The 16601-nt window shown below is 36.5% G+C and overlaps 1 protein-coding gene across 7 annotated transcripts in view; it reads left to right on the top strand.

Annotated features, from left to right (window-relative positions):
* The window catches only part of CSNK2A1 (casein kinase 2 alpha 1), a 54088-nt gene that overhangs the window by 4936 nt on the left and 32551 nt on the right, over positions 1 to 16601 (top strand). The gene's annotated exons all lie outside the window — the stretch shown is intronic.

Genomic DNA, 16601 nt, shown 5'->3' on the forward strand with positions numbered 1-16601 from the left:
ATAGAGTTCTAGCTTTTAAGAAAGGCTTTTTTGTTGTTTATCTGTATGTTATTGGTTAGATTCATAAAATGTGGACTCTCAACTTTAGTGAAAGGAACTTCAGAGGATGGAGGAAATAAGGCAGTTTCTCTTTGAGTTAGTTACCTGAATAGAAGGATGATTACAGAATTAGAGCATTTCAGTGTACGAAGGACTTTTTTGATTATCTGTTTGACTTTTAGGTTTAGAGTAAAAGAAATTGGGCCACATGAAGGTTAAGTGACTAAACCAAGTATCTCAGCCCTACAGCTGACCTAGAATCCTGGCCCAGGCAATGGGGATTCATGGCTTTTAAACTATATTCCCTGTGTACCCCTGCCTTGTCCTTTTTTTAGATTTTACCTTAGGTTATCTCTCTGTGCCTCAGTTTCCTCATGAGGGTCATTGTGAAGATTAGTTGAGATAATGCACGTAACACATTTAGCATAGTACCTAACACAGTTAAATGCCCAAAAGATGTTCACTGTTATAACATTTATGATAATAGTTTTGACAACTGTATGACAGCTTTTACATAAATATTACAGTACAATTTGTACAAGTTCAGAAACTGAGAATGATATGATTTGGCATTGGATTAGGTAAGGACTTAGCGTTTTAAGGTAATGCTTGTGATATTTGGTTTAAAATGAGAAACTGGATTTGATCCTTGGTCTATCACAATTCATTGGGTGACTTGGGCCAAGTTTGTTTCACAAGGGTGGTAGTGTGTTCATACACCTAAATTTCTTTGAACTCCTAAAATGGATAATTTCAAAAGTAGTACTATATCATTTAGTTGTTTCTTATTAGAGAGAAATCTAGGCCAGCTAGCTTTTCAAATGAAGAAATTCCTCTAGGATTATTAAGAAAAGGAACTGCTGTCATTTGTCATTGTAACAAATATTTACATTGGATTATAGACAACTGGTAGTTTTTCTTAAATATTTGGTATGGTCCAGGGTAGATTGAAGCTGACCAATTTGTTGACCAAACTTTTTTTCCTTCACATTATGGAAATCAAGGACTGAGTCTTTTTAAAAGTTTAGAAAGAATTAACAGTATCATACTAGGAGTGAGATTTCACTGGTTTCTACAAATTCTGTGTCTTTCAGCCTTAGACATAAGAAATGTACTTAGCAACGGTTACTGTGGTGGGCAAGCTTTTTTTACATTAATGATGACAGTGTTTTCTTGCATAGAAAATAATGTGTCATCAGAAGTGAAGGTTTTAGGGTTAAATACCAGCATACACTTAGAATAATATTTTATAATTTTATGTGTCACATCTTAAATGCCTTTATATTGGCCACTTTTTTCTTTTCATACTTTCTGGTCTTGTGGATTTTCTGACAGGTTTTTATTAGCTGAAACATTTTAATCTGCTTGGAAAATTGAACACTTGAAATTTTTCTGAAGTTATGACTAATGCACTAATGGGAATTTCTCAATTTAGCTAGCTGATTAATATTATATAATTTTTAAGAAAGCAACCTTGTTAAAAATGAATGTGTAAATTATTTTTCTAAAAATTTAATCATGTCATATCAGAAAGTACAAACTAACCATTTGGCTTTATTGAATTTATAACCAGTTTTAAACAATGTTACTCTTTCAACAAGCCCTGAGTTCTTGCTACATTTCAGATAGGTGCTGTGCTGAGGCTAAATTATCCCTGACATCAAATTTAGCCCTGAGGCTAAATTATCCCTGACATTGTAAACTTGTCCAGTGACATTTTGTAGCATCATTCCATAACTTAGTAGCTTTCTGGAGTGTTCTCTTATGAAAACTCCTTTGGCTTTGTATCTTAGGTATAGTTTCTGAAACAGCTGCAGAAATTTGGTGGGCAGTGGATTGAGAATTCCTCATTCTGAATGGAATTCTTTAACAGATTACTGTGAGGACTGGGAGAAGGAAGCAGCAGGATAGTTGGAAAGAGCTCCAGCATTGGAGTGAGACAGACCAAGTTTGGGTTAAGTAACAAAGGTTACTTAACTTACTCTTAAGCCTGGATTTTGTCATCTCTGCAGTTAGGATAACAACTACCTTGGGCACAACTTATTTATTAGCCTTCTGTTTCTTCATCTGTAAAATGGGGGTCAGTACTTACCTCAGCATATTCTTGTGAGGATTAATAGCTAAAGTGCCAGCTAATGTTATCTCAGGGGAGCTCTGAGGATTAAAGGAGATAATTTATAAAATGCCAGGTGCCTTTCCTTGCCCTGTCAGTGAAGACCGTGTGTTCATTGCCAGTGCTGCTACTCTTTACTCTATTTTCATTTTTTGCTGCCAGGAGTTCTTATTTTTCAGTGAGGCCTTTTGACCTGTACTTCTGTTTCTGGTGTGGCCTGCTGGGTGGGTGAGGTACTGAATTGCTGCTGCTTAGGGGTGGGTCAGTATGTAACTCATGCCCAGTGTAGATTGCCTCACTCACCTTCAGTGTGCATTGCCAAAGTGGTTATCTGGCCTTGGTGAACCTAGGGTTCTCTTGCTTCTAGTTAGAGAAGTAAATCTTCCCATTGCAGACTTGGGGAAAGTTCAAGCTTTGCTCACCTATAGACTTGTGAACCTGGGATCAGAGGTCTTATTCCCAGTGGTTCTTTGATCACAGTTTGGGAATTAACTTTTGTATTGTGTGTTTGGAGAACTTTTTCCTGTATTAACATGTTCTCTGTGTCTTGCTCTCTCAGGTAATCCACTAACTTGCTTTCTTTGATCTGTATTCTTAAATCATACATACATTCCTTAGGCAGAGGAGGAACCTGTCTTTATCAGTACTTTATAGTACTCTGTATTTATGACTCCATAGAATGAATACAAATAGCCTTGGGAGTTGTTCTTCCATCTTTTCAAACCTGATTTTGTATACCACTGTGACCTGATGGCCAGCCCATTCAGATAGAATAATGAAGACTCCAGATTGTTGAAACTCATATCCCTCACCCCTCACCTTGCCTCCAAATTTAAAGCAATCCATTTCATTGTCACATTAACAAAGGTAAGCTGTTGAATCAGTGTGCAGAATTGGGGAAATAGTGTTGAATTAGTGAAAATAACCTATTTAGGCTTTGAAACCTAACATTTGACTTGGGTTCAAATCTGGCCTCTGCCACTTAGTATCCATGTGACTTTTGGCAGGTTATTTAACCTCTGAATCTATGTTTATTTCTAAAAAGAGAAACTATATCTCATACCATATCTGGTTTATAAGATGCATTCAAATGGTAGTTATTACATACATAGATGGATTCTACTTTAGATTACTCTAGGTTGCAAATGAATCTTTTTTTTTCCAGAGGGTTGTGGCCAGTGGAATAAAGTTTCAGATTGTGACTTTATTTTGCTCGTGTTGCTTGGTAAAAAGATACACAGATGATAGCTTCTTTGCCCATCGTTTATTATATTTTGTATTATTGGAGACTACTTCAAACTTATGTCAAGTGTTTGAGATATAACTGTTAATTCAAATCAAATTGCTTGGGTTTTTTTGTTTTTTGCGTTTATTGAAGTGTAGTTGATTTACAGTGTTTCAGGTGTACAGTAAAGTGATTCAGATATATATATATATTATTTTTATATATGTAATTTTTTTTCATGTTCTTTACCATGCTTAGGTTTTCTTATAATTCTTCCCTTCACTGGAAGACCTCCCACTGTTGCTATGTTATTTATGTAACACTGACACTTTGATTCCTTTTCTGGCTTAAAGGTGGAGAAATGAAATTCACACAGAAGGCCCAAATGCTAATGTTTTTTTGTGATTCCATACTTGCTGGTTTGTTTTATGGAAATGCTTGAGTGTATTGTCTTTAAAGCGAGAATCCTGTAAGTTTTGCAGATGGGAATAAAAATAAGGCCCAGTGATATATTAAGATTATAATGTCTTGAAAATCCTGCAGGGTTATGCAAGCAGTAACTTGATAACTTCATGAAGTTATCAGGTGTTATTGTGAATATTTATATTCTGAATTCAGACCCTTAACAGGGCCAAAAAAAATTTACTGTTGGCTTTGAACAGGTAGTTTTCTTGCTTATTCAATGTACACTTGGAGTCTTGGGATTTGAGGGTTGGAGTGGGTATGGGGAACTGTCAGGGAGCTAATTGTTAACCTTTTTGGCCTGTGTATTTTTCCCCAATTAAAAAAAAACATTATTTTTATGGCGTTAGTTTGATAAAGTAGAGGGAAAAAGATAGCTTCATTTAATCTTACGTTCATTTTCCCCACTAATTTATTTTCTTTTGGTTTATCTCAAGCTATAGGGTTAGGAGGTTTAGGTTGTTTTTTGTTTTCTTGTGCCAGTGATCTCCCAGAAGGAATGGTAGTATATTAGTGAACTATACTTGAAAACTGCAAAAGGTGATTGCTTATCTCTTGAAATAAAGGGGAGCTCTGAAATAATAATTTTCTCAGCCTACTTGCATGGATTTTGACTATTGAGCTTATGATCTCTTTAGGTTAATTAAATCAGAATTTTTCAGCCAATGGACTATATCAGGGAGAGTTACAGAAGTGCTGAGATTCTGGTCCCCTCAGCCTTCTGGCCATTTGTGCAGGGTACAGGGCCTCCAAGCCAATGATCTTAGGTCCAAAGGTCTTGATCCTTTATCCAAGTCTGCCATATAAATATTTTCTCTTTGTGTTTTGACTTTTTAAAAGCTGTAAGCCCTAATTCAGAAAGTTCAGTAATTGAGCATTTTAACAGTTTTAAGACTCTAGGGGATTCCAATCTTAAAGTAGTCTTGGCTTTAAGTTTAGAAAAAAACATTTTAAAGTCTCTGACCCTCAAGCGATTCTCTTTCCATGTATATTTCAGGGGATATAGTTTATTTTTTTAATCTATTTTTAAAATAAATTTATTTATTTTATTTATTTATTTTTGGCTGTGTTGGGTCTTCAGTGCTGCATGCGGGCTTTCCCTAGTTGTGGCGAGTGGGGACTACTCTTCATTGCAGTGCATAGGCTTCTCACTGTGGTGGCTTCTCTTGTTGTGGAGCACGGGCTCTAGGCACACGGGCTTCAGTAGTTGTAGCACGTGGACTTCAGTAGTTGTGACGCACAGGCTCAGTAGTTGTGGCACACGGGCTTGGTTGCTCCGTGGCATGCGGGGTCTTCCTGGACCAGGGCTCGAACCCGTGTCCCCTGCATTGGCAGGCAGACTCTTAACCACTGCACCACCAGAGCAGCCCTCAGGGGATATACTTTAAAGTGTAATATTAAACGATTAAAGTTTGGACACTTGTAAAGAAATTAAATTTCTTATTTTTTTAAGCAGTAATGGAAGGCGAAACTGAAGTTCCCTTGTGTAAAACTGGTGTCCTCACCTGATTCTGAATGCCACTGTATCTTTTCTGAAGCTGACATTTTGTTAATCATTCATCAAGCATGGGTCTCATGCTGGAACATAAATTGAAGCCTAGGATACATTGTCTTCCCCTCTTCCTTCAGGAAAAAATGGGATATGCATAACTTGAGAAATTCAATTGTTTAGTATTTATGTAAATTATTAAGTTAACTTTTATTTTTTTTGCTGCTCACCTTGAGGGATCTTAGTTCCCTGACCAGGGATCGAACCCGTGCCCCCTGCAGTGGAGGCATGAAGTCCTAACCACTGGACCACCAGGGAATTCCCATCAAGTTAACCTTTTAACATTGATATTTTGCAGTGTGAAAAATGTACCTTTCCTTTTGTCTCATTCAGCGATTCTTAGTTTTCCTGGGGTTTACAGATTTCTCTGAGCCTGTAATGAAAGCTCCTGATCTTTTCTTCAAAAAAATGTACCTGCACAACGCTACTATATATATACTTCAGGGAATTAATGGACCTCTGATCTCATTGATAAACTCCATTTTGAAATAATTTGTATGGTCCAGTTTCCCCTTTTTATTATTTTTAATACAGTAACACTTGCATGACTTATTTGTCACAGTATCCTTTTTTTTAAATTGAAGTGTAGTTGATTTACAATGCTGTGCCAATCTTTGCTGTACAGCAAAGTGACTCAATTATACACATACATACATTCTTTTTTAAATATTCTTTTCCATTATGGTTTATCCCAGGAGATTGGATATAGTTGCCTGTGCTGTACAGTAGGACCTTGTTTATCCATTCTAAATGAATAGGTTGTGTCTACCAACCCCAAATTCTTAGTTCATTCCTCTCCCCGTCTCCCCTGGCAACCACAAGTCTGATCTCTATGTCTGTGAGTCTGTTTCTGTTTTGTAGGTAAGTTCATTTGCACCATATTTTAGATTCCACATATAAGTGATATCATATGGTACTTGTCTTTCCTCTTTCTGACTTACTGCATGTACTATGATAACTGCACTCTAGTTGCATCCATGCTGCTGCAAATGGCATTATTTTGTCATTGTTCATGGCTGAGTAGTATTTCATTTTGTATATGTACTACATCTTTATCCATTCATCTGTCAGTGGACATTTAGGTTGTTTCCATATTTTGGCTATTGTGAATTGTGCTGCTGTGAACATAGGGGTGCATGTATCTTTTTGAATTATAATTTTGTCCTGGTATATGCCCAGGAGTGGGACTGCTAGATCATTTCTATTTTTAGTTTTTTGAGGAACCTCCATACTGTTTTCCATAGTGGGTGTACCACCTTACATTGCTACCAACAGTGTAGGAGGGTTCCCTTTTCTCCACACCCTCTCTAGCATTTGTTATTTGTAGACTTTTTAATGATGGCCATTCTGACTGATGTGAGATGATACCTCATTGTAGTTTTGATTTGCATTTCTCTAATAATTAGTGATTTTGAGCATCTTTTCATGTGCTTCCTGACCATCTGTATGTCGTCTTTGGAGAAACGTCTGTTAAGGTCTTCTGCCCATTTTTCGGTTGTTTTTGTTATTGAGTTGTATGAGCTGTTGGGATATTTTAGAAATTAAGCCCTTGTCAGTTGCATCATTTGCAAATATTTTCTTCTAGACTGTAAGGTGTCTTTTCATTGTTTTTGGTTTGTTTGTTTATGGTTTCCTTTGCTGTGTAAAAGCTTGTAAGTTTGATTAGGTCCCATTTGTTTATTTTTGTTTTTATTTTTATTGCCTTAGGAGACTGACCTAAGAAAACATTGGTAGACTTAGGTCAGAGGGTTTTGCCTATGCTCTCTTCGAGGAGTTTTATAGTGTCATGGCTTAGTCTTTAAGCCATTTTGAGTTTAGTTTTGTATATGGTGTGAGGGTGTGTTCTAACTTCAGTGGTTTACATTGCAGCTGTCCAACTTTCCCAGCACCACTTGCTGAAGAGACTGTCTTTTTCCCATTTTATATTCTTGCCTCCTTTGTCAAAGATTAATTGATTGTAGGTGTGTAGATTTATTTCTGGGCTCTCTGTTCTCTTCCACTCATCTGTGTGTCTGTTTTTATACCAGTAGGACACTGTTTTGATTACTGTAGCTTTGTAGTATTGTCTGAGGTCTGGGAGAGTTATACCTCCTGCTTTGTTTTTGTTCCTCAGGTGTCACAGTATTCTTTCGACAAATATTTCTGAACGGTATTCTATGTCAGCTTCTGTGGTAGATTCCTCAGGATACAAAGGCACTATTCTCTATTTTTGGAGCTTTGTTTAGCTAGGGCAACAGATGTGTAAACAGTTCAGTGACACTGCTAGATGGAAAAGGTAAGCAAAGTGTGCTGTTGGAGTACAGAGGAGGGGTCTTGATCATTAGACATTTTCTGTAAATCTATGGTTAGGTCTGTATTTCTTAATTGGCAAAAAGCATACTGCAAAGTACTCCAAGGTGTTTTTTGTTAAGTTCTAACTGGACTAGTAATGGAAACTAAATCAAGGAGCAAATGGTGTTAAGAGCTTAAACCGGCTTGCTGTTTTATCTGATAATGCTGAATGTCTTCTTTGCCCATATTTTTCCCCAGTTACCGTTTTAAAATATATAATTTTTAATTTACTTATATATTTATAAATTTATATATTTAGTATAGAGCAGGGATTGCCAACTGAAATACCTGCAGGAGTTTAGCCAGTAAGATAAATGTATAGAGTTGTCCAGGTTTACCTGTGGCATCTTCTAGTGGGTTGGTTTTAGAGCCCATTGTTTGATAATCACCGTTAGCAGATCCAAGTGATTTTGTCAGTGCAGGAATGCAGAATCATTGTTACCAGAAAGACAGATTTTTCTCCTTCCTTCTTAAGAGAAACGGAAGGTTGATTTGTTTTTTAGTGTTGGCAACCAAGTCACACTTAGAAATGTTTATTATGAAAATCTTTAACAAATAATTCAACTTAGTATCTGATTCACTTTTTAAAAACTCTGTGGAAAACTTACACAGGAGTGTTCATACATAGCATTATTCATAATGGCCATAAAGTGGAAACAAATGTCCATCAACTAACTGATGAATGGATGAACAAAATGTGGTATATCCTTACAGTGGATTCAGCCATTAAAAAAAATGAACTACTGTAAAGCTACATCATGGATGAACCTTGAAAACATGCTAAACGAAAGAAGCCAGATATACAAGGATATGTATTGTGTGATTCTGTTTTTATGAAGTGTCCAGGATAGGCAAATCCATAGAGACAGAAAGCAGATTAGTGGTTCTTAAGAGGTGAGGGGGTATTAGGAGTGACTGCTATGGGATATTCATTTTCTTTGGAGGTGAAGGTAATGTTCTGGAATCATATGGTAGTGATGGTTGCATGCTACAAACATACGAAAAACCACTGAATTGTACACTTTAAAATGATGGATGTGATGTTGTGTGGATTTTATCTTAGTTTTAAAAATTGGAAGAAAAAATACTGTGTGAGCCAAATAGGACATATATGTTTACTATAAAGCAGAACGAATAGGCTGTGAATCTAGATAGAATATTTTAAAATCACCACCTCATTGTGACACTGTAAAAATTGCTCAGATTCACCTTCTGTAAAATGGGAAAGGTATTACCTAGGTCTTAGATGTGTTAGGTTTAAAAGTGATAAATATAAATCCCAAGGAGTAGTATAGGCATAGGCATTCACGTTTCTTTAGAATTGGAAGCTGGAAAATGTTTGCTGCCCTCTGTTCCAGACTATTATCTGTTGTTGGCAAGTCTAGGACAACCCACCCTATTAATTATTGCTTATTGATCACCTGCAGGGAGTATCTCCTGGGTAACCTATCTCCATGATAGTAAAGGAGGGAGAGGGAGAGGATATTATGCCTTATATTCTGCAGTTTCCTCACTGTAATCAGATAGGTTAAATGACAGATCCAAGGTCATATTTGGTCCTGGTGGCTCCAGTGTTCCTGTTCTTTTAAATCCAAGGTTCACATTTTTCAGTAGTAGAGTACTGAACTGTTTCTGTAGCTCTATCAAGGATTGTATGGCACTGTGCTCATCACCTGGGTACAATGCATGGCCTCATGAAAGCTTGTGGTTCCAAAGAAACATCTCACACATACTGACTGGCTTCACATCTCATTGGGAAGTGATAGTATGACTGTTATGTGATAAAATTTATATGCAAGACCAAAGAGCATCTTTAAAATTGGCTGCACATCAAATATCCATTATACTTGTACAGCCAACCTGCTTTTCTCGGTTCTGAACAGGAGCAGGTCCGTATGCAAGGAAATTTGATTTTTGCCAAAATATTGTCTATTACTGTCGTAATATCAGTTCATCAAACATTTATGGAACATATCAACATGCTTAGTCACTGTGATAAACACAGGGTATATACCAAGAGAAATAAACCATGGTTCAGGTCCTTGAATTGATAGTTTAATGAGTGAGAAGTATGTAAACAAAACACATGTGATAATGTAATGAGTATATAGGGGTGCTTTGGCACCATAGAGGAGGTATTTTGGTTCATTTTGGAGAGTTGTGGAAGGCTTCATTATGGACATAAAAGTTGCTGATTCTTGAAGGGTAAGTAGGATTTCCCCTTAGCAAGCTGTATTGTGGAGGGCATAAAGTATAATGGCACAGAAAAGGCGGGGGGAGCATGTTCAGTACTCATTTGCTTAACATTTTTTTAAGTTTTAAACTTTTTACAAAGTGTTATGGAAATACTAAGCTGTGCAGTAGGATAGAATGGAGGTTGAAAGCCGGTTAACAATAGTGATTGAAATGGAAATGGTTAGATATTCAGGATTTTCATTTCTTCTTGTATCAGTTTTCCTAAGTCTTTTTCCTCTAAGTATTTCAGATATGTTCTTCATGTTATCCTATGTTTTAGGATACCGCATATGATAGGATTTTCCCCTTTTTTAACTTTTATTTTTTAAATCAGTATACAGTAAAATTGATTCCTTTTTGTGTGTACAGTTCTATAAACTTTGACACACAGAGTCAAGTAACCACCATCAAAAGGAGGGGACAGAACAATTACATCACCTCCCTCATATTACCCAGCCTCCCACCCCTATTCTCTGGCAACCACTGTTCTGTTCAGTTACTATAGTTTTATCTTTTCACGAATGTTATATAAATGGAATCAAGCAATATATAATATTTTGAAACTGGCTTCTTTCACTCAGTATTGCTTTTGAGTTTCATCAAAGCTGTGTGTATCAGTGGTTAGTTCCTTTTTATTGTTGAGTAGAATTCCATTGTATAGATGGATCACAGTTTGCTTATCCATTTAAGATTCTTTGGTGATTATGAACAGAGCTGCTGTAAATCTACATGTATAGGCTTTTATGAACATAGTGAGTGGGGCTTCTGGGTTACGTGAAAATTTTTAACTTTTGGCAGCAAATTGCCAAACTGTTTCCAGAAGGGCTTTGTTATGCTATTTTGCATTCCTGCTAGCAATGTAAGATCTCTCTAGCACCTAGTATTGTCCACATTTAACTTTTAATTTGAAATAATTTCAGATTTACAGAAGAGTTGCAAAAATAGAATTCTCATGTACCCTTCACCCAGTTTCCCCTAATGTTAACTTATCACATAACCATGACACTTTATTAAAACTAAGAAATTAACACTGATACAGTACTATTAACTAAACTGTGGACTTTATTTGGATTTTACCAGTTATGTCCTTTTTCTGTTCCAGGATCCAGTCCAAGATACCAAATTACATTTAGTTGTTTTGTCTCCTCTAGTCTGTGACAGTTTCTCAGTCTTTCCTTGATTTTCAAAACTGACAGTTTTGGAGAAGACTGGTGTGAGATTCGTAGAATGTCCTTCAATTTAGGTTCTAATCTTTTTCTAATCTCTAATCATGAATAGATTATGGTTATGGCTTTTTGAGAATGACACAGAGGTGATGTGCTCTTCTCATTACATATTTAGGGTATATGATATTAACATAACCTATCTTTAGTGATGTTTAGATAGTGTCTACCAGGTTTCTGTACTGTAGAGTTGCTATTTCTCCCTTTCCATACTTAATCATTAGAAGGGCTTTCCTAAGTCCAACCCACCTTCAAGAGAAGGAACATTAAGCTCCACCTCCTCGAGGGAGGCATATCAAATAATTTGTGGACATATGTTAAAACCATCATAGTAGTTAGTAAGTATCCTGGAGGAGATACTTAGAGGCTATGCAAATATCCTGTTCTCTTAAAAATTTTACTAACCAATTTTAGCATCAGTCAGTAGATCTTGCCTGGGGCAGTAACTGTGCTAATCTAATGGTAATTTTCTATTTCTTTTTTTCTTTCTACATGTATAAGTTGAATTCTTGTGTAAGGAAGGTTTTTTAAATTTATTAAATCATTTCTTTATATAGTGTGGACTCATGGATGTTCATTTTATTCTTTGGGGTTACCATCTAATACTGTCATTATATTTTATTCAAATTGTTCAAGCTTTTGCACTTGGAACTCTTTCAGGTTGGCTCCCATGTCCCTTTGACTACAAGATTTGCCAGGCTATCTTATATTTTCCCTGCCTCTATCCTAGAATCAGCCATTTCTCTAAAGAGCCCTCCTTCCTTTTATTGGAGAAAGGTATCGAGAAACCAAGGTTTGGACAGTAGTTATTCTTGTTGCTACTCATTGACACTACTTCTAGGTGCTCTTAGTGGACAGAGCTAGGAAATTGCATCCAGAAATGTCCGCTGTTCGTGGTGCACAGTTCTATGGGTTCTAACAATACTTAGAGTAATAAATCCAGCTCTGCAGTATTAAACAGAACAGTTGCATTTCCATGTGTCAGTCACTCATGTTTTGTCTTCATAGTTTTACCTTTTTTAGTATGTCATATAAATGGAAACATAAAATATCTAGCTTTTTGGATCTGGCTCCTTAACAAAATATATTTAAGATTCATCCATGATGTTGTTCAAATAAATCAATAGTTTGTTTCCCATTGTGTGATTATACCACCATTTATTTATCCATTCACCTGTTGGACATCTTGGTTGTTTCCATTTTTTTGCAATTATGAATAAAGCTGCTGCCAACATTTGCATACAGGTTTTTGTGTGAACATAGATTTTCAGTTCACTTGAGTAAATACCTAGGAGTAGGAATGCTGAGTTATATGGTGTTTATTTAACTTTATAATCAGTGGCCAAATTTTTCCAAGATTGCTATACCATGTTGCGTTTTCATCAAGAATGAATTAGTTTCTCTTGCTCCGAATTAGTTTCTGTTACATCCTCACCAGCTTTTGGTGTTGTCAATTTTTTTTTTTTTAGCTATTTTAATAACTCTATAGTGGATCTCATTTTAATTTGATCTTTTGTGAAGTGTCTGTTCAGATCTTTTGCTTGTTTTTTAATTGGAGTGTTTTCTTATTCTTTGTATTTCATACGTGCAAGTCCTTTATCAGGTATGTGATTTGCAAATACATTCTATCTGTGGCATTTTTTTCATTCTGTTCACAGTGTCTTTTACAGAGCAGAAATGTTTTAGTGTTGATGAGGTCCAATTTTTCAGGTTTTACTTTTATGGATGGTGCTTTTGGTGTCATGTAAAGAACTCTGCCTAATCTCAAATCACAAGATTTTCTTATAAAGGTTTGATCATTTTACATTTAGATCCACAATCCATTATGAGTTTTTTTTTTTAATAAGGTGTGAGGTTTAGATTGAAGGTCGTCATTTATTATATGGATGTCCAAGTTTCCCAAGACTGTTTACAGAAAAGATTATCCTTTCTTCATTGAACTGCTTTTCCACATTTGTCAAAAATCATTTGGCCATATTTGTGTGGGTCTATTTCTGTACCTTATTCTGTTCTGTTGATTTATGTTTTATCCCTTTGCTAATGACACAGTTTTAAAAACTGTAAGCTTTGCAATAAATAACTTAAAATTAGATCATATGATTCCTTTAGCTTTATTTTTCTTTTTCAAGACTGGTTTGGTTATTCTGTTTCATTTGGATTTCTTTTTTAATCCAGTCTGACAGTCTTTTGTCTTTTACCAGAATGATTTATTTCATTTATATTTAATATAATTAGTCATATTTGTGTAACTTATTTCTGTTTCTTATGTTCTGGGTTTTTTTCTTACCTTTTTTTGGATTCTTCTTATTCCATTCTCCCCCACCGCTAATCTTTCTAGTTTGGAAATACATGGTATTTTTGTTCTATCAGTAAGATACCATCATAAGTACTGTAACTTGGAGCCATAACTTATCAAAGATGTTTTTTTGAACTTTTCCATAAATTTTGCTCTTCATTTTTTCTTTCAATTCACACCTTCCAAATGGGATTATTGTTCCTTATTTTCTTTCTTTAGAGATATTTACTGGATGTAGAATTTTAATGTGGCAGGTTTTTTCCCTCAGCACATTATAGGTATTAAACTGTCTTGACTTCATTGTTGCTTTTGGAGAAAACTGTTCTAATGTTGCTTCTTTGAATGCAGTCTGTGTTCTCTGCTTGCTTTTCAAATTTCTCTTTATCTTTGGTTTTTCTTCTGTTTTATTGCATGATTAGTTGTGATTTCTTTTTATTATTGATTTTGTTTGGTATTTGTTGGCTTCTGGAATGTGATTGTGTCTAATTGCTTCTGGGACTTTCTCAACTGTTAACCTCTTCAGCTGTTGCCTCTGCCCTGTCCCATTTTCTCCTTTTCTTCTAGTTCCAATTAAAAGTATATCAAACCACTTCACGGTATTATTCTTCTCTTATTTTTTCATAGTTTTGACCTTTCTGCTACACTGTGGATAATTTCTAGCCTGTTTTCCAGTTCCTTAGTTTTCTCTTCATCCTTTTGAATCTACTTTTTTTTGGCCCCGCCATGCAGCTTGTGGGATATTAGTTCCCTGACCAGGGATTGAACCAGCACCCTTGACATTGAGAGCGTGGAGTCCTAACAACTGGACCCCCAGAGAGTTCCCTGAATCTACTGTTAAATCAATCCATTTCAGTTACTTCTTATTTCTGAAAGTTCTGTTTTGTTCTTCCATGTTTTGAAATCTGCTGTTACTTTTTAAGTCTCCTGTTCCCTGCAGATATTCTGAAACTTACTTCTGTAAGCATAGTCAACATAGTTGTTAAGTCTCTGTGGGTTTTTTTCTGTTGTCTGTTCATTTTCTGCCAGTCTAACTATTGGAGTCTTCAACACCTAGTTATCTTTGCTTTTTTTTTTTTTTTTTTTTTTTTTTTTTTTTTTTTTTTTTTTTGCGGTATGCAGGCCTCTCACTGTTGTGGCCTCTCCCGTTGCGGAGCGCAGGCCCAGCGGCCGTGGCTCACGGGCTTAGTTGCTCCGCAGCATGTGGGATCCTCCCGGACCAGGGCACGAACCCGTGTCTCCTGCATCGGCAGGCAGACTCAACCACTGCGCCACCAGGGAAGCCCTACACCTAGTTATCTTTGATTACAAGTTGGATATTGTATATGAAAAATTATTTGTAGGATTCATTTGAAGCCCACAGCAAGCTTGTTCATGTCAGGTATCTGTGGCCATTGCTGGTCCAGGGACCATCTTAAAACAAGCTTCAGATCAGACATTCCCTCTATAGGGCTATAGTTCTTCCCTGGATCTTCTACTCCCTATTCACTCCCACCCTAAGATTGTAACTCTTTCAAGTCTCGGCTTATTATGATGAGGGCCTTGTCTTTATCCTCCCTCCCTCCCTTCTTTCCTACCTTCACTTTATTTATTTATTTATTATGAGGAGGGACTCCTCACCTTGTGAGAGCCCTGGTCTTTGGTTTCTGTCAGAACAAAATTCTAATTTTCAGGGATCAACAGAGATGCTTTGGGCTTCCTTACTTCTCTGGGTTCTCATTTTCTCTTCACTTTTGGCTATATGCTTGTCCATCTTATTTAAGAATGTGAGGGCTTCCCTGGTAGCGCAGTGGTTGAGCGTCCGCCTGCTTATGCAGAGGACATGGGTTCGTGCCCCGGTCCGGGAAGATCCCACATGCCGCAGAGCGGCTAGACCCATGAGCCATGGCCGCTGCAAAAAAAAAAAAAAAAAAAAAGAATGTGAGAGAGAGAGATGGGTGTGTGTGTGTGTGTGTGTTTAATCCATTCTCTTTGGTTCTCAGTAGGAGAGTTGACCTAAATAACCTAGCCCACCATTACTGAAGACAAGAAAGTTACCTGCAAAAATCTTGATTTCTCACTTTGAAAACTGAGAAGCAATCACACTTTCAGGGATTGTCTACAAGCTCTAGCTACTTGTCCTTTGTAGGCATTTTGCTTTGTGACCTCTGCAGTAGAACTGATTTGTTAAAGGAGTGGAGAAAGGAAGAGAATGAGATCTAAAGTGCAGTGGTTGTGAATTAATCATTGTTTCGTGGGAGAGGGCCACATACAGTAACAGTTGAGTAGAGTGCACTAGTGTTTTCCACCATAGATATTAAAAGGTTGTTGATCTGATGTGCTTCTTATAGAGGATAACAGGGTGTGCCAGCTTTTGGTCATTTTGGGATACAAAGTTATAGGTCTTTAAAATTCCTAACTTAGAGAATTGTGCTTTACAATTTCTTGTATTGGTGTTTCTCAACTGAATAATTCCTGTGCATCCTTCAAAACTGAGCTTAGATGTTATTTCTTCCCTGACTGCCTTTCCCCAAACATTGAGGTACTCCATAAATATTTATTGAATGGATGATAATGGGTTGGTGGGTGACTTAAGTTCCCTTCAATTCCTGCAGAGTACCATGACTTAATTGTTTCAAGCACTGATCAGATATTTTAATGGTCTGTTTTCTTTGTTGGAGGGCAGAATTACTTTCTCTTTATTCTCCAGGGCCTAGAGAAAGGATCCCTTCCTGGCAATCAAGCATGTTTCCTGGTACATAATAAGTATTAGATAAATGCTTAATGAATGAACATTCTGCTCTTGATTTTGAAAGGAGGAGATAATTGGAAATTAAGGGCAACTATGGACATTTGAAACAAGTAATTCAGATAGTATTAACTACTTATGCTTTTTTTGTGTTCATTTGACCTTCTAAACAGTGCCACTTTGAAAGGGGAAAGGACAAGTTTGTATGACTAAATGTTTGTCTTTGCTTCTACAACAAAGCAAAAACATACACATAGTTTGTTCCACAAATCCTTTTACCAGTTTTTGCCGCCTGATTGCTAAGAAGAGTTCATTCTCTGCTGCAGTGCTTCAACGGTGTTTTTTCCTCATACAACTGCTTTTCCTCTAAACAAGTGGTCCTGAATCATGCAGTCAGTGCAAT

The sequence above is a fragment of the Kogia breviceps genome, chromosome 14 (genome assembly GCF_026419965.1).
Source record: "Kogia breviceps isolate mKogBre1 chromosome 14, mKogBre1 haplotype 1, whole genome shotgun sequence".
Taxonomy (NCBI): Eukaryota; Metazoa; Chordata; class Mammalia; order Artiodactyla; family Physeteridae; genus Kogia; species Kogia breviceps.